We start from the raw sequence: 14,795 nt of genomic DNA on the forward strand, positions 1-14,795 counted from the left end.
AATTTTCATCATAGATAAACTCTTCAACTATGAGAGACAAAATGAGGAAAAACAAGATCCAGGAAATCACATTGTAGGATTTTTAAAGGATTTATTTGTAAATTATGGTGGAAAATAAGTATTTGATCACCTACAAGCCAGCAAGAGTCTGGCTGTCACATACCTGTAACTTCTTCTTTAAGAAGCTCTTCTGTCCTCCACTTATTACCTGTATTATTGGCACCTGTTTGAACCCATTATCTGTATAAAAGACACCTGTCCGCTGCCTCAAATAGTCACACTCTAAACTCAACCATGCCCAAGACCAAAGAGCTTTCAAAGGACACCAGGAAAAAAGTTGTAGACCTGCATCAGGTTGGGAAGAGTGAATCTACAATAGGCAAGCAGCATGGTGTGAAAAAATCAGCTGTGGGAGCAATTGTAAGAAAATGGAAGACAAGACAAGAATACAAGACCACTGATAATCTCCCTCGTTCTGGGGTTCCAAGCAAGATCTCATCCCGTGGGGTCAAAATGATCATTAGAACGGTGAGTAAATATCCCACAACTACACTGAGGAACCTGATGAATGACCTGCAGAGACCTGGGAACAAAGTAAAAAGGCGACCACAAGTAACACACTACACCGAGAGGGACTCAAATCCTGCAGTGCCAGACGTGTCCCCTTGCTCAAGCCAGTACATGTTCAGGCCTGCCTGAAGCTTGCCAGAGCGCATATTGATGATCCAGAAGAGGATTGGGAGAATGTCATGTGGTTAGATGAAACTCAAAATAGAACATTTGAGTAAAAAACTCAACTCGTCGTGTTTGTAGGAAGAAGAATGCAAAGTTGTATCCCAAGAACATTATACCTACTATAAAGCATGGGGCAGGAAACATCATGCTTTGGGGCTGTTTTTCTGCAAAGGGGACAGGAAAGGGGGGCGTGCTTTAGTGGAGCATGGGTTAGCCCACGTGACCCATGTATGGAGGCCTTAGTCCTCGACGCAGCCGACCCAGTTCTCTCATACCCCCTTTCCGGTCAGCCTACTCTCCAAAAAACTAGTGCAACTAGTGGCGTTAAATCAAAAAAAAAAGGGGGAAGGAAAACTGATCCGTGTTGAGGGAAGAATGAACATGGCCATGTATCCATCAGTGATAGCCGTGAAGATGGAACGTGGCTGGATCTTCCAGCATGACAATGATCCCAAACACTGGGCCCGCGCAACAAAGGAGTGGCTCTAAAAAAAACATTTCAAGGTCCTGGAGTGGCCTAGCCCGTCTCCAGACCTTAACCCCATAGAAAATTTGTGGAGAGAGTTGAAAGTCTGTTGTAGCGAAACATCATTGCTCTAGAGGAGATCTCTGTGTAGTGGAGATCTGCATGAAGGAATGGGCCAAAATACCAGCTACAGTGTGTGCAAACCTGGTGAAGACTTAGAGGAAACGTTTCACCTCTTTCATTGCCAACAAAGGTTATGTTACAAAGTATTGAGTTGAACTTTAGTTATTGACCAATTACTTATTTTCCACCAGACTTTACAAATCAATTCTTTAAAAATCAACAATGTGATTACCTGGATTTTTCATATTTCGCGTCTCATAGTTGAAGTGTACCTATGATGAAAATAACAGACCCCTCTCATTATTGTAAGTGGTAAAGTTGCACAATCAGTGGCTGACTAAAAATTTTTTGGCTCCACTGTACATATCACCAAAGCAAGTAAAAACAGATCTAGTTAGATGTTGAAGAGGTGAAGACAAATTTAAAAAGCCATTGTTGCCAGGAAGCTAAAACAGTCAAACATTGTTGTATTTTTTAAATATAAATCTACTTCCTTTGATACTATAAAAAATGTCTTTACAGAATCAGTGAAAGCTCCATAAAAATGTTGAACTAGTTTTTGAGAAGCCAAAGACTCATTTTGTAAGAATTAAGAGAAAAAGTAGTGGCCAGCAGGTGCCTCTAATCAAATCAACTTGATTAATTAGTCATCATGAAGTGTGAGCACCTCTTAAAAGTCTTTTTTGTCAGAAAGCAACTCAGAATTCTTAAAGTGTCATTGAAAGAAATAACAAAATAATAGAAAAGCATCAGCAGAGATTCAGAAATTCAGAAGCATCTCTCTGCTCCACCCATGCAGCCCTTTAAGCCGGTTCACTACAGGGAGCAAAGAGAAAAGTGAAACTGAGTTTTCAGGAACTTAAACTAAAAATATGAATACTTGTAGCTTAATATGAATATTAAAAATATGCATATTAAAAGCAGCTTATCGACCTCATCACATTTTATATGTTAGGCTTGATCTGATGGATGAATTGATGCATTTTTACTAATCCTGTTAACAGAAAGGTGTGTAAAGTATTGAACAATCTTTGGGTGGGGAGTCATCTGAAAAGACTGAACAAAGTCTGTGAAAACAGGATAAAGAAGCCAGAGCGTCTCTCTTGGACAGACCAGGAGCTGACCAGCCATCTGCTCCCTCACTCTGTAAAAAACCCCATCCTATTCCCACCTCTAAAGAGAGAAAACTTTCAATTCCAACCTCTCTGTTGATCTTTGTCTTCATCCTGTTGTGTGTCACTCCAATTACATCTACTTATTTCTATTCTTTCCTTCCGCATTTCCATGACAAAACAGAAAAAATACTCATCTGCTGTGACTTGAGACTTAATTAAAGGCTGTCACAGCTCTAATTTACTGTGGTTTATAAATGTGGATGGCCATGCTGTTCATTACCCCCACAAGACATTCCTGGCTCATCAATTAAAATTAACAGTCTAGGCCTGAAAATTATCTAGTTTGGATTTCCACAACATTTTAATTATCATTTTAGTTAAAAAACATCCATTACTAACTCGTTACAAGTCAGTCATGTGTAGGAAGAAGAGGAAGAAGCATGATGCCTTTAATTATTTTAGAGGGAATGCGCCTTTGAGGGTCATTGACTCAAAAAGTGTGCAATGTGATGTCTGAAGGAAAGAAAAATAAGGTCAATGCTGAACCTTGGACCCAGACTGGGCTTTATAGCTAAGCTTTTGGTCCACAAACAGCTCCCAGGTCACCCCTGTAAACACAACAATCCACAGCACAACAAAAGGACACGACTTGGAGTGCTGTCACTGCTCATTTTGCTGACACAATGAAGGACGCAGCTCAGATGCTGTAATGAGCCGAATGACATGATGGGATGTATTCCGAATCTCTGAGATGCACATCCAGGGCTGCCTGAAAGGGATGAGCGTAGCAATCAATAAACGGATAGAGAGTGAGCTCTAAAACCACAAAGGAGACGGACTGTTTTTACACCAAATGACCTGACAAGGATGGTCCTTGACCAGCTGATGTGACCAGTATCCCAGCCTTTATAAGGAACAAAAGCTGATAAAGATCAAGAAAAAAGAATGAGATAAATCTGTAAGAATTAAAGCTCAGTTCCTATCTAGAATTTTACTGGAATACTAAGTAGTCTGCTTCCTTTCAAAACATTTGGATGAAAACAAAAAAACACAGATGTAAGCAACCCCACACAGCCAGCACTGCAAAGCCAGATTCTCTCCTTAGTGCCAGTCAAGCTTACCAGAGCGTGATGCAGGCCAGAGTGATTGATGGGCCAAAAGGGAGAAGCTGGGCGGGGTAAGAGACGGGTGCAGTGGAGAGCCTGAGGTTAGACACTGTCACAGATCTGACTGGAGTGTTCGAATAAAAAAAAAGGAGAAGTGCCCTGAAGGTGCAATTTAGTGAAAAGCTCTCCCAACCTCCAGCGACAAATTCCAGCTCATTTCCAGTGAAACGAGGGGAGCTCACAGAGAAAATAATGTTACAAACCTAAAATGCTGCCTCTAATTACAGAGCTGCTGTGAACACCGATCTCCATTAGTTTTCAAATATTTACTGTCTGTTCTCAAGGCAAATTTGGGGAATGTAATTAATTGAATGTTAGCCATTAGAAAGAGCCTTGAGACATTTTTATCAATTGCAATGGACTCTATTTTGCATTTCAAAGAAAAATACATACACCAAAATAATCTAGTGACTAATATAATTTATAAAAATGACTTTAAGTTTTTAATTATGACTAGATGATAGTAAGCTAAGCATGGATTAGACTCTTCTTTTAAATTGCAGCACATTGACAATGTATTAACTGATATATATATATATATTTCTTCACTTTTTCATGTTGCAGCCAATAATGTATTAAAATCAGCTAAAAGTAGTGAATGATTATACCAATTTCCTTTAGAAGCTGACTAATTAAATTGTTTTTGCCTGTATGTAATTGAATTCAATTATAAACACAGCTGCTCTGCAAAGACCTCTGAGGTTTGCCAGGGAACACTAATAAAAAACAGGACCATGAAGACCATGAACCACATCTCTCTTTACACTATCTTTATCCAGTTTGTCTAAAAAATTAATAGCCTGGAGAAATAATAATATAAAGCGATCAAAACAGCCATGTGGATCATGGTGGCCCCAACATGTAGTAGTTTGCCCACTCTAGTAAGAGAATATTCTGACATGAAAGTCTTCAAATTTGCCAATAATAAGCGTTGTGAAATAGATGAATGGCTAAAAAAACATTAAGACTTTTTTTTGGGACAAAATTCATGAGAGATAAATAGAAAAAAGGGTTCTGGTCAGAAGAGCCTTTAATTCTACATGCATTTGACAGAAAACTAACATTGGTGATGCTGCAACATTCATGGTTATTAGAAGATAACTTTGCTAACATTTCCAAATTAGGCCAAAAGTCAAAATACATTGGTCTGGATTTTTTTTAAACAACAGATTTTGTTGGTATCAATCACCATCTTGTTGGTTCCTCTCTTTCCTCCATGGAAACAGCTTAAACAATGACAGGGATGTCTCGTAAACTAAAAATGCACATTCCCCCAATCCAGCAGCTTCACTGTTTAATATGTTGGTGATAGAGAATGTGGGGATGCATTTTCTGTTTAGGCTAAGAAAAGAGAAGCTGGAGGCTGAAAAGGCCTGGTTTCAATGACATCTAGTGTAATACGAAAGTGACCTTTTTGGAATCGTTTTTCAAATTTAAAGTCCCCCCCTAGTCAAATTTATTTGGGCATAGTTTCTTTTGTATTCTATGTACTGTGTTCTTCAATTCTTGTTGGTTCTTGTGTTTCCAATTACTACATCCTAGTCAATGCATTATAACAGCGTTGCATTAACATTTCTATCATTGTTGTTTGGTCTTAAATTTCGCCCTCATGTCCATTGAAAGTCCTGTATGTGTCATGATCTCAGCACTGATGCCTAGGCTGATTACTCATTTCACACACCTGCTTAGCTCCGCCCAGTTCACATTGCTCGCATATCTGATCCACCTGAATTAGCCTCTATTTAACCAGCCTTTAGACCAGTCATCAGTGCCAGATTATTTCAAGCCATCTGATGAGACTTTCTCTAGTGTACTTGTTTTCTGACTGCCTGACTCTGATCTGTTCTTCCTCTTGACCTCCGGGGCTGCTTGTTCCCATCTGATCTGTCTTCTCCTGCCTGATCTCTGCCTGCTTGTACTGGAAAAATTTCCCGGCCACTCAGTCTGCCATCCTGTCAGCCCCATTGTGTATGGAACCTGGAACTGTGACCTGACTCTGTCTTGGATTCTCCTTCGGCACCTCAGCCGATCTCTGACTTCCTGGTTCTGACAACCGACCACGTCTTCAACATCAGCTTTGGCTTGGCCCTCTGGATTATCCTCCCTACATCCATCTGCTTGGTTCCAATCTCTTGCCTGTCTACTGACCTCCGATAAACCTGCATCTGGGACTAGCTGTGCGGCTACGGCAGGAGCTGCGCTAACAGCCAGTCGGCCGGAGCAATCCTCTACCTCTAAAAGAACTCTAAGACCAGGTTAGTGATTCATTCATCTGTGATCCAGTTCCAGAAAGAAGTTGTCACTAACTGGCTGTCTCTGCCTGCAGAGGTTCCTGCCTTAGACGCTGTCTACCCAATTCTGTTGTTAATAAAACGTTCTGAGAAATCTGTTTTGTACTTCTTGAATTACTGGATCCTTCTGTACTGAGTTCTGACAGTATGTGATTGTAGAAGTTTTTCTGTGACATGAAGCAAAGATATCAAACTTTAATTTCAAATGTAAACTTTAAGTTTGCAGTAGTTTGTAAAAACGTATTTTCTAAAGCAGTGAAACAGGTTAATCCTGCCTCTGAACTCAACCCCTGGAGGTATTTTAATGCTGTGAACAAGCAATGACCATGAAGCTGATTCTCCTCTTAAACTCTACTCTCTATGTGTGCATTCTGGTCAATTTGTTTCTCTAAGGGAATTATCATATCAGAACCCAGAGAGGTTATTCATCCTGACAGTTATGGCTCAGAGAAACACTGTGGGGGGTTTTAGAGTAGAATGAGCCGCTTAATTCATCATTATTTTTATAGATTATTGTCCTAATTACATAGGTTGTGTTTAACCCTGACTGGATTAGTCTGCCAAAACTCTGTCAATTAACTTTATGCGATGTTTAATTTACACTGCAGATAAGCAGACTGGAAGTAAGGAGTTGTTTGTGGTTATGCGTCACCATTCTTTGCACACAGGTGGTCTCAGGTAATTGACTTAAATGCAGGGGGCAAATTTTGTTCACGTGGCTTCAGATTTTCTGGAGCGACTCGTCCCTTTCCAATAGTCAGTCACGACTTTTGGCAGCAGGTGATGATGCAGGGGATGAATAATGCATGAGCTCGACGTGTTGAAGTTAACAACAGTGGTCGTGAGAGTTTCTGTGAAAGCGAACATTTTCACCTTCTTAGGCTGATCTGAAAGCAGGTGAGGATAAGAGGAAGGAGTCGTCAAATGTAGCTAAATAAGTAAAGAAGGCAGGAAATATTCCTGCTGCAGTTAACTATTTCACTTTTATCTTTCCACTTTAACTCAACCCACAGAAATGCAGTAAAATCAGTGCAGTGGGGGGGAAAGCTTGTCAAGAGGGGAGGCAAGAGCACTGATTGCATTTTACCCAACTGTCGTGCAGGTGGCTTTCAACAAACACCAGAGCATTGATTTATCCTAACCCACTGCCTTGTCTCGGACTTGTCTGAGCTTTGAACTGCAACAGAAATCCAAAATTTGCACACAATCCGATGTCCCAGTAATGAGTGCAGCTTTGAGACACATCTGTATTAGGTTCTGTTTCTCCCACAGCAACTTCAACAACAAAAAAGAAAAATCTGTGATGGTCCTCCATTTACCACAGACTGCTCTGCTCAGGGGGATATCAAAGCATTAAAGAGCCAAGAGAGAAGAGAACACATCTGATTTATAGATAACCTCTTGACTTTCTGTGATTTGGCCTCTTAACAGTACCCATCTTCTAAACACTGAAAATTAGACCCTACTGTAAGGTTAAAGACAGATGGTGACTCTGGTAACCCAAGCGCATGTAAAGGAAAAAATCTACAAAAACAGAGACACCATTTCTTCATTAAATTTCCAAAATATCATGTGTTTGGTTTCACAGAACAACCATAACCATGCTAGCCTTAGCCTCCCATGCCTTTAAAATAACTGAATGAATGTAAATGCTGCATAATTTCCTGTGTTGAAATAGTAAATGTTACATTACTTGTAATGGTATAAATTACATTTGATATGATGCATTATATGATATTGGTACATAAAAAAGTAAAACCAAACAAACATTAATATATTTTGAAAAGGTTAAAACTATTTCCCATGTTCAACCACTGGTCTAATAATATTTTTCTGAAATGTTAGTTTTATGAGATATGTAACAAATTACACACTTTGGACACAGTTGAACTTTTGCATTAATATTCTTTTTAAAACTCACCCAGGGATCCTAAAGCATGTGTGTCTGACTCATTCTTAGTTTAACTGATAAAGGTGAGGCCTGCACTGGTTTCTTTTACTGACCTGGATGAATCCAAGGTCTGTACTTAAAAGGATTACAGTAGTAGCCATTCAAAATTTCCCCACTTTCCTTGATGGATTTCTTGGCTGGTCCCCTACAATTCCTTTTTAAACATCAATATTTGTACTAAAATGTTCTTTCTGTCTTGATTTTTGGACATTAAGATCAAAAGAGAAGTGTAATCTCCTGGTCAGACCCTGTAGTTCAGTGAAAGGGTGGAGTCAGTAAAAAAAAAAATGATAAAAGGATTCACTCCAGTCGCTGGAAATGGAGGAGATTTTGCTGGGAGTTGGAGGGAAGTGGGCTGCCATTCGGCTGGCGTTTGACTGGGAAGGGCCATTTTGAATGGCTGATACTGTATGGTAGGCTGGCCAGTCCTAGGAGGACTCGTCCCATTCTGTTATTGATATTGCACATAATGGATCTTCCAAGGTTTTAGTGCCTAAAGACTTAGAACTGGCTTTGCTACTTATTTCAGATTTACAGACCCCAAGGATTTCTTTCATAACCTGTTTGTCAAGATCTAGTAAAGATCTGTTGATTTTTAACATATTTTAACCTGTGAATGTCCAGTGTTGGGGTAGTTATCCAAAAAAGTTATTAGGTACTAGTTACTCATCACTTCTGTAAATTGTGATGAAATGGTTGGTTACTGTATGTTCGCCATATCATACCGTCTCTATGCTCCTCTGTTACTCAAATACAAAACTGCCTCTATGGCAACGCGCATTGGGTAGCATACAGAAAACCCTTCGTGCATGCAGGCTTACGGATCACAACCTATGTGATCAGAACTTTACACACCGGCAAACACAGGTTAGGAAATGCTTTTACTGTCGGCTAGTAAAGCAATTTCGTTACCAATACAGTAAATATAACACATTACCCAAAAAAAATAATATCCTTCATGACGTGTTACCCCCCCCCCACGCCTCCAACATTGGTCATGTTAAACCATTTTGTAACTTAGGTCTGGCAGAAATCAGACCTTAGTGTGGGGATGGAAGCTAAAGCTTAACAAAAAATGTGGCTTATTACAGTTAATTTACAGTTTAATGAGGGGCAGTTACTTTTGTAAGGCACTATAAACTGTTTTTTTTGTTCATAACCCATCTTCAATGTTCACATTACTAAAATACTTATGTTGGACAAAAAAAGCCAAAAAAGATTGAAGATACCACAGTAGGTTTCTATCTGTAGCATTTAAGTTGGGTCAAGGTATTAGTACCAGCTGAGTATTGCAATGCAATTCGATGCAAACTTGGTTGATTTGCAGCGGACATTCTTCAACCTGCTCTACGAATCAGAAAAAAGCTTTTTGTTTTTTTCCGACTACTACTGTATACATCTGTTTTTCCCACCAAATACCAAATGAACTTTAGTAATCAATTCCCTCTGTATTTAGGAGGGAGGCCATCAATATCGTTTTAAAGACTCAAAACCATATTTTATATTATTAAGAACAAGCTCCATGTCAATGAAAGGTCCCCTAAGACCTTGTTGTTTCCAGACTCCAATGTGTTTCAGTCATGATTCAACAGTACACCAAATGGGAAAGAAGATAATAAACACATTTAAAGGGATATCTTTCTCTGCTGTATTTTATTTTTTTGCTCTTTTATTACCCATTACTCCACATTCTGTCAAACACAAAACAAGCCTCTGCTTGGTGCTATATCTGCTGAAAAGCTGTGAGTTGTTGCTATGCAACTATTAAATACATCTGAGGTGAGCTTCTCTCGAGTTTCCTTCAAGCTTTCAGTAACCTGTGCACTGAGTGCTGCAGGAACAGCACTTTCCTGATGCCGTCAGCTTTGCCCTCTTCCCTCTCTGTAAACAGGGGTCTCTGGTGAATAGTCTGCATACTGTGGAGTTCAAGATCTAGTGATAAAAACTCCCTCTCGGATCCCATTTGTAACAGACAGCGTGTTGGTTCTGGCAGCAGGGTGGGAAAAAAGCAACAGTAGACCAAGTTTGGTAAAAAATATCCAGTTATTTTTTTACTTTCTTCTCTAAAAACAAAACAAATCTCTTTTTGCATGCTCAGCTGTTGCCATCACTCCCTTTATCAAGCATGAAGATTTCTCTTACAGTAGGCTGTAGGTAAACCTGTTCAGTCTGGTCTGCCTGCCACATGAAAATTACCTGCATCCCCGGTGCTGTTCAACCTGCCATATACTGTATGTGATCTCAAAATAAGATCCATTAGATACACATCCTACAAAAACCAGGACAGAACAAGCCCCATATCCTTACATGGCACTGATTTATAGCAGAAAACCATCAAAGGGTAGAAAGGCACAGATAGACTGATCTGACAACAGCAATGAGCCGTGCAAACACACCGCACACGTTGGCAGACAGTGTTATTAACACACCAGTGGAAAACACTTAACTCATGCCTATTCGATTATGCAAATGGTTACATATATAAATTACTCTGGATGGTTATTAGCTCTCTCAATTACAGTACCTGTGCCTGGCAAAGAGATGGAAGTGAACTGACTGTTAGTTTGCCATCCACAGTTGAAAACCAAAAGGGCTGTTCAACTTGCCTGTAGCGCAAATGTTTGCATAAGAATGAGCAACTTTAGATATCTTTTCTACTTTTTAACCTCTAAAAGTTTAACATCTTTTCAACTTAGCTTTTTACAAATTATGATCATCCACAGAGACCTTCCATAATTTATGAGGAACTTGCAGAAATGTATATAAATGAATAAGCAGACTGTAGAAAGAACCTTTTGTAGAGGATGCGGATGTTTTTCAAAATGTATTCCAAATTAAAATCCAACTTCAGTTAATAATTTACACCGTATTGAGGCTTGACATACATTATTCTAACATCTTAACTCTTCAAAGCAATATTATTTTTAGTTTATTAATTATTTGTGATTTACCACATTATGTGCAGACTTAATATACCCGAGTTGATGTTTCATCAGTTATAGTAAATCAGTGCAGATTAAGAGAAGATTTAGGGCTATTCCTGAATATGATTTGATTTCCAAAGTCAAAAGAAGATGAGTTTTAACCATTCTTTTTAGAAAAAAAGATAAATGATGGATAAATATATCAATATGAACAGATAACGCTAGCTTTAAATTGTCCCATTGTCCCATCTGCTGTGATACTCTAGTTCCATGCTTATATGTTAACTTACTAGATAAAATTTGATTGTGCTGTGAGCAATATTTGGTATTATTCTGATTTGTGTGCTTTGGATTCCTTCTGTTGTTAGTGTTAATTTCAGTCCCAGGCCCTGAAGTGGACCTTTAAAAACCTTTAAAATAAATAAAGAGAGGGTCAATTGTGCTTTCTCTTTGATAATTAGGACTAACAGCTGGGGACAAATTTTAAGCCTGAAGGTTTAATGCCTATAGTAAAATAAAAGATATTCCCTTTCATTATTTGGCTTTTTTTTAAAGCACTATTGAAATCCACCATAGCAGTTGCAAAAATACACTGATATTCTGCTGTGATTCAATGGCACCTCAGCGATCTCTCCACTGACAGCCATATAAAGGGGTATGGCCAACCACAAAAACAGACAGATAACTTTGTAGAGGGCATATTTCGGTTTTGGCTTCAAGAAAACACAGCTCAATATCTCGCAGCACGTAAGTAGCTGATTCTTAAGCATAATTATTAATGACAAATGTAAACACAAATACAACATAATTTTCAATGTAATTGTTAACAAAAATAAACATTAAGTTTAAACAGTTAAGTTGACATTTTTGTAGGTCGGCGTAAAAATGATTTTAGATAATATGATCAAAAAAAGTAATCAAAACAACGTTGAAAAGGCAACAAGTGAAAAAAAAAGGAAAGTGCAGATATTTTCCAAGTTGAGTTCCTTTGGCTTTTCAAGAGTGATAAAGCTGATGATAAAAAGTAAATGATACATCAGAATCAGGAATCAGCTAAATGTAATTCTCTGAAGAAGTACATTAAATATTCAGAAGAATTTATCTATAGCTGTACCACAGGCATAAAAGCTACAATAGCTCAACTAGTCAACCTGCTCCAGCACAGAGCAGCCTTCCATCTTCTTGGCTTATAACCGGCAGCACCTTACATGCCCTATGTAACCAAACCAAAGACCTCGCCCTTCTTTATATACAGGTGCTGGTCATAAAATTAGAATATCATGAAAAAGTAGATTGATTTCAGTAATTCCATTTAAAAAGTGAAACTTGTATATTATATTCATACATTACATACAAACTCATATATTTCAGATGTTTATTTTGTTTAATTTTGATGATTACAAATGACAACAAATGAAAATCTCAAATTCATCATATCAGAAAATTAGAATATTACTGAAGACCAATAAAAACAAAGGATTTATAGAAATGTTGGCCAACTGAAAAGTATGAACATGAAAAGTATGAGCATGTACAGCACTCAGTATTTAGTTGGGCCTCCTTTGGCCTGTATTACTGCAGCAATGCGGCGTGGCATGGAGTCGATCAGTCTGTGGCACTGCTCAGGTGTTATGATAGCCCAGGTTGCTCTAATAGTGGCTTTTAGCTCTTCTGAATTGTTGGGTCTGGTGTATTGCATCTTCTTCTTCACAATACCCCATAGATTTTCTATGGGGTTAAGGTCAGGAGAGTTTGCTGGCCAATTAAGAACAGGGATACCATGGTCCTTCAACCAGGTACTGGTAGCTTTGGCACTGTGTGCAGGTGCCAAGTCCTGTTGGAAAATGAAATCTGCATCTCCAAAAAGTTGGTCAGCTGCAGGAAGCATGAAGTGCTCTAAAACTTCCTGGTATGTGGCTGCGTTGACCCTGGACCTCAGAAAACACAATGGACCAACACCAGCAGATGACATGGCACCCCAAACCATCACTGACTGTGGAAACTTTACACTGGACTTCAAGCAACGTGGATGAAGTGCCTCTCTTCTTTTCCTCCAGACTCTGGGACCTTGATTTCCAAAGGAAATGCAAAATTAACTTTCATCAGAGAACATGACTTTGGACCACTCACCAGCAGTCCAGTCCTGTTTCTCTTTAGCCCAGGCAAGACGCTTCTGACGCTGTCTGTGGTTCAAGAGTGGCTTAACACAAGGAATGCGACAGCAGAAACCCATGTCTTTCATACGTCTGTGTGTGGTGGTTCTTGAAGCACTCACTCCAGCTGCAGTCCACTCTTTGTGAATCTCCCCCACATTTTTGAAGGGGTTTTGTTTCACAATCCTCTCCAGGGTGCGGTTATCTCTCTTGCTTGTACACTTTTTTCGACCACATCTTTTCCTTCCCTTCGCCTCTCTATTAATGTGCTTGGACACTGAGCTCTGTGAACAGCCAGCCTCTTTAGCGATGACCTTTTGTGTCTTGCCCTCCTTGTGCAAGGTGTCGATGGTCGTCTTTTGGACAACTGTCAAGTCAGCAGTCTTCCCCATGATTGTGTAGCCTATAGAACTAGACTGAAAGACCATTTAAAGGCTTTTGCAGGTGGTTTGAGTTAATTAGCTGATTAGAGTGTGGCACCAGGGGCCATCAATTTTGAACCTTTTCACAATATTCTAATTTTCTGATATGATGAATTTGAGATTTTCATTTGTCGTCATTTGTAATCATCAAAATTAAACAAAATAAACATCTGAAATATATGAGTTTGTATGTAATGTATGAATATAATATACAAGTTTCACTTTTTAAATGGAATTACTGAAATCAATCTACTTTTTCATGATATTCTAATTTTATGACCAGCACCTGTATAATCCAATCACATTACTGATTTTACAAAATAGATGTAGATCATTTCATATGGTGCTCTCCGCAGAAGGAGGTGCTGAAATCCAGCCTGCGCCTCTTGCTCTGCTCTACCCTATGGTTGCGCTGTCCATGGTTCTGAATCAGTGCTCCAGAGGCTGTTCTCATTGATGTGAAACGAGCATTTTTGTCGGCTGGCTGGCTGGCTGGGCGGAGCGGCCCGGACCTCGGCTAAGCTGCGACCGTCTGAAAGCAGCAAACAAGCCAGAATCTCAGCAGGCGGGAAGCTCCACGCCCTGTTTGCTCTCTGAGCTGTCACACGTGTCACAGCACCATGCACAAATGGATAAGAGAGCAGGAGGAGAGGGGTGCATGATATGCATGGATGCAAAACCTCCTAACCTTCATGACCCTTACTTTGTTATTCACTCTCATGTTTTAACAAACTTTGTGTGTGAAAGAAAAACCCTGAAATTACCTCATTGTTTCTTTTCCTAAAGTAAAAAAGGACAGCAAATCATAGTGGATGATGCAATGAGTCACGGAGAGAGTGGTCTGGATCCACTGGACCGAGAAAAGCAGTCTGTTGCTTTGGGCAGTAATGCTTTAACCTCCAAGGATGCTTTATGATCCTGAAGTGATCAGGACATCCACACAAAGGTGCGTTTGTCGAGAGAGAAAAAACACAGTCTCTCTGCGTCATATTGTTACTGCTTTTAACTTTTACACTTCTCAGAAAAAGTGTGACTCGTGAATGTTATCCTTTATTTGGTGACTGAACTCTCACTGTTGCTCTGCAAGGTTAGGTGAAGGTCAAGTGGTTACTACACGATGCTATAGTATAGCGCTAAACTCATGAATAACCATCTGTTCAAAATAATACTGTGCTTCAACTATTGCCTTGAAACACACCATAAAAGCAAATAAAATTCAGGATAATGCAAACATGAGCAACTGTATTTTAATAATAAAAGTGAATGAATGATTGTACTAACTTCAATTCAGCAAAGTTATTGGCTGAAAAAGCAATCGGCTATTCCTAAGAAGCCACAGAAGCAGAGAAGTAAGGATTTAGAACAAGGAAAAATGGACCAGACACCAAACTAGTTTAAAGTAAAAAAAACTTAACAGGGGCTTTTACCCCCTTAGTCTTCTAAATAAGC

General features: G+C 39.2%; 1 protein-coding gene across 3 annotated transcripts in view; it reads right to left on the reverse strand.

Moving 5' to 3' along the window:
• Positions 1–14,795, reverse strand: part of syt1a (synaptotagmin Ia) — a 251,779-nt gene that overhangs the window by 124,354 nt on the left and 112,630 nt on the right. The gene's annotated exons all lie outside the window — the stretch shown is intronic.

The sequence above is a fragment of the Cyprinodon tularosa genome, unplaced genomic scaffold (genome assembly GCF_016077235.1).
Source record: "Cyprinodon tularosa strain WSP-4 unplaced genomic scaffold, ASM1607723v1 ctg17, whole genome shotgun sequence".
NCBI classification, from domain to species: Eukaryota; Metazoa; Chordata; class Actinopteri; order Cyprinodontiformes; family Cyprinodontidae; genus Cyprinodon; species Cyprinodon tularosa.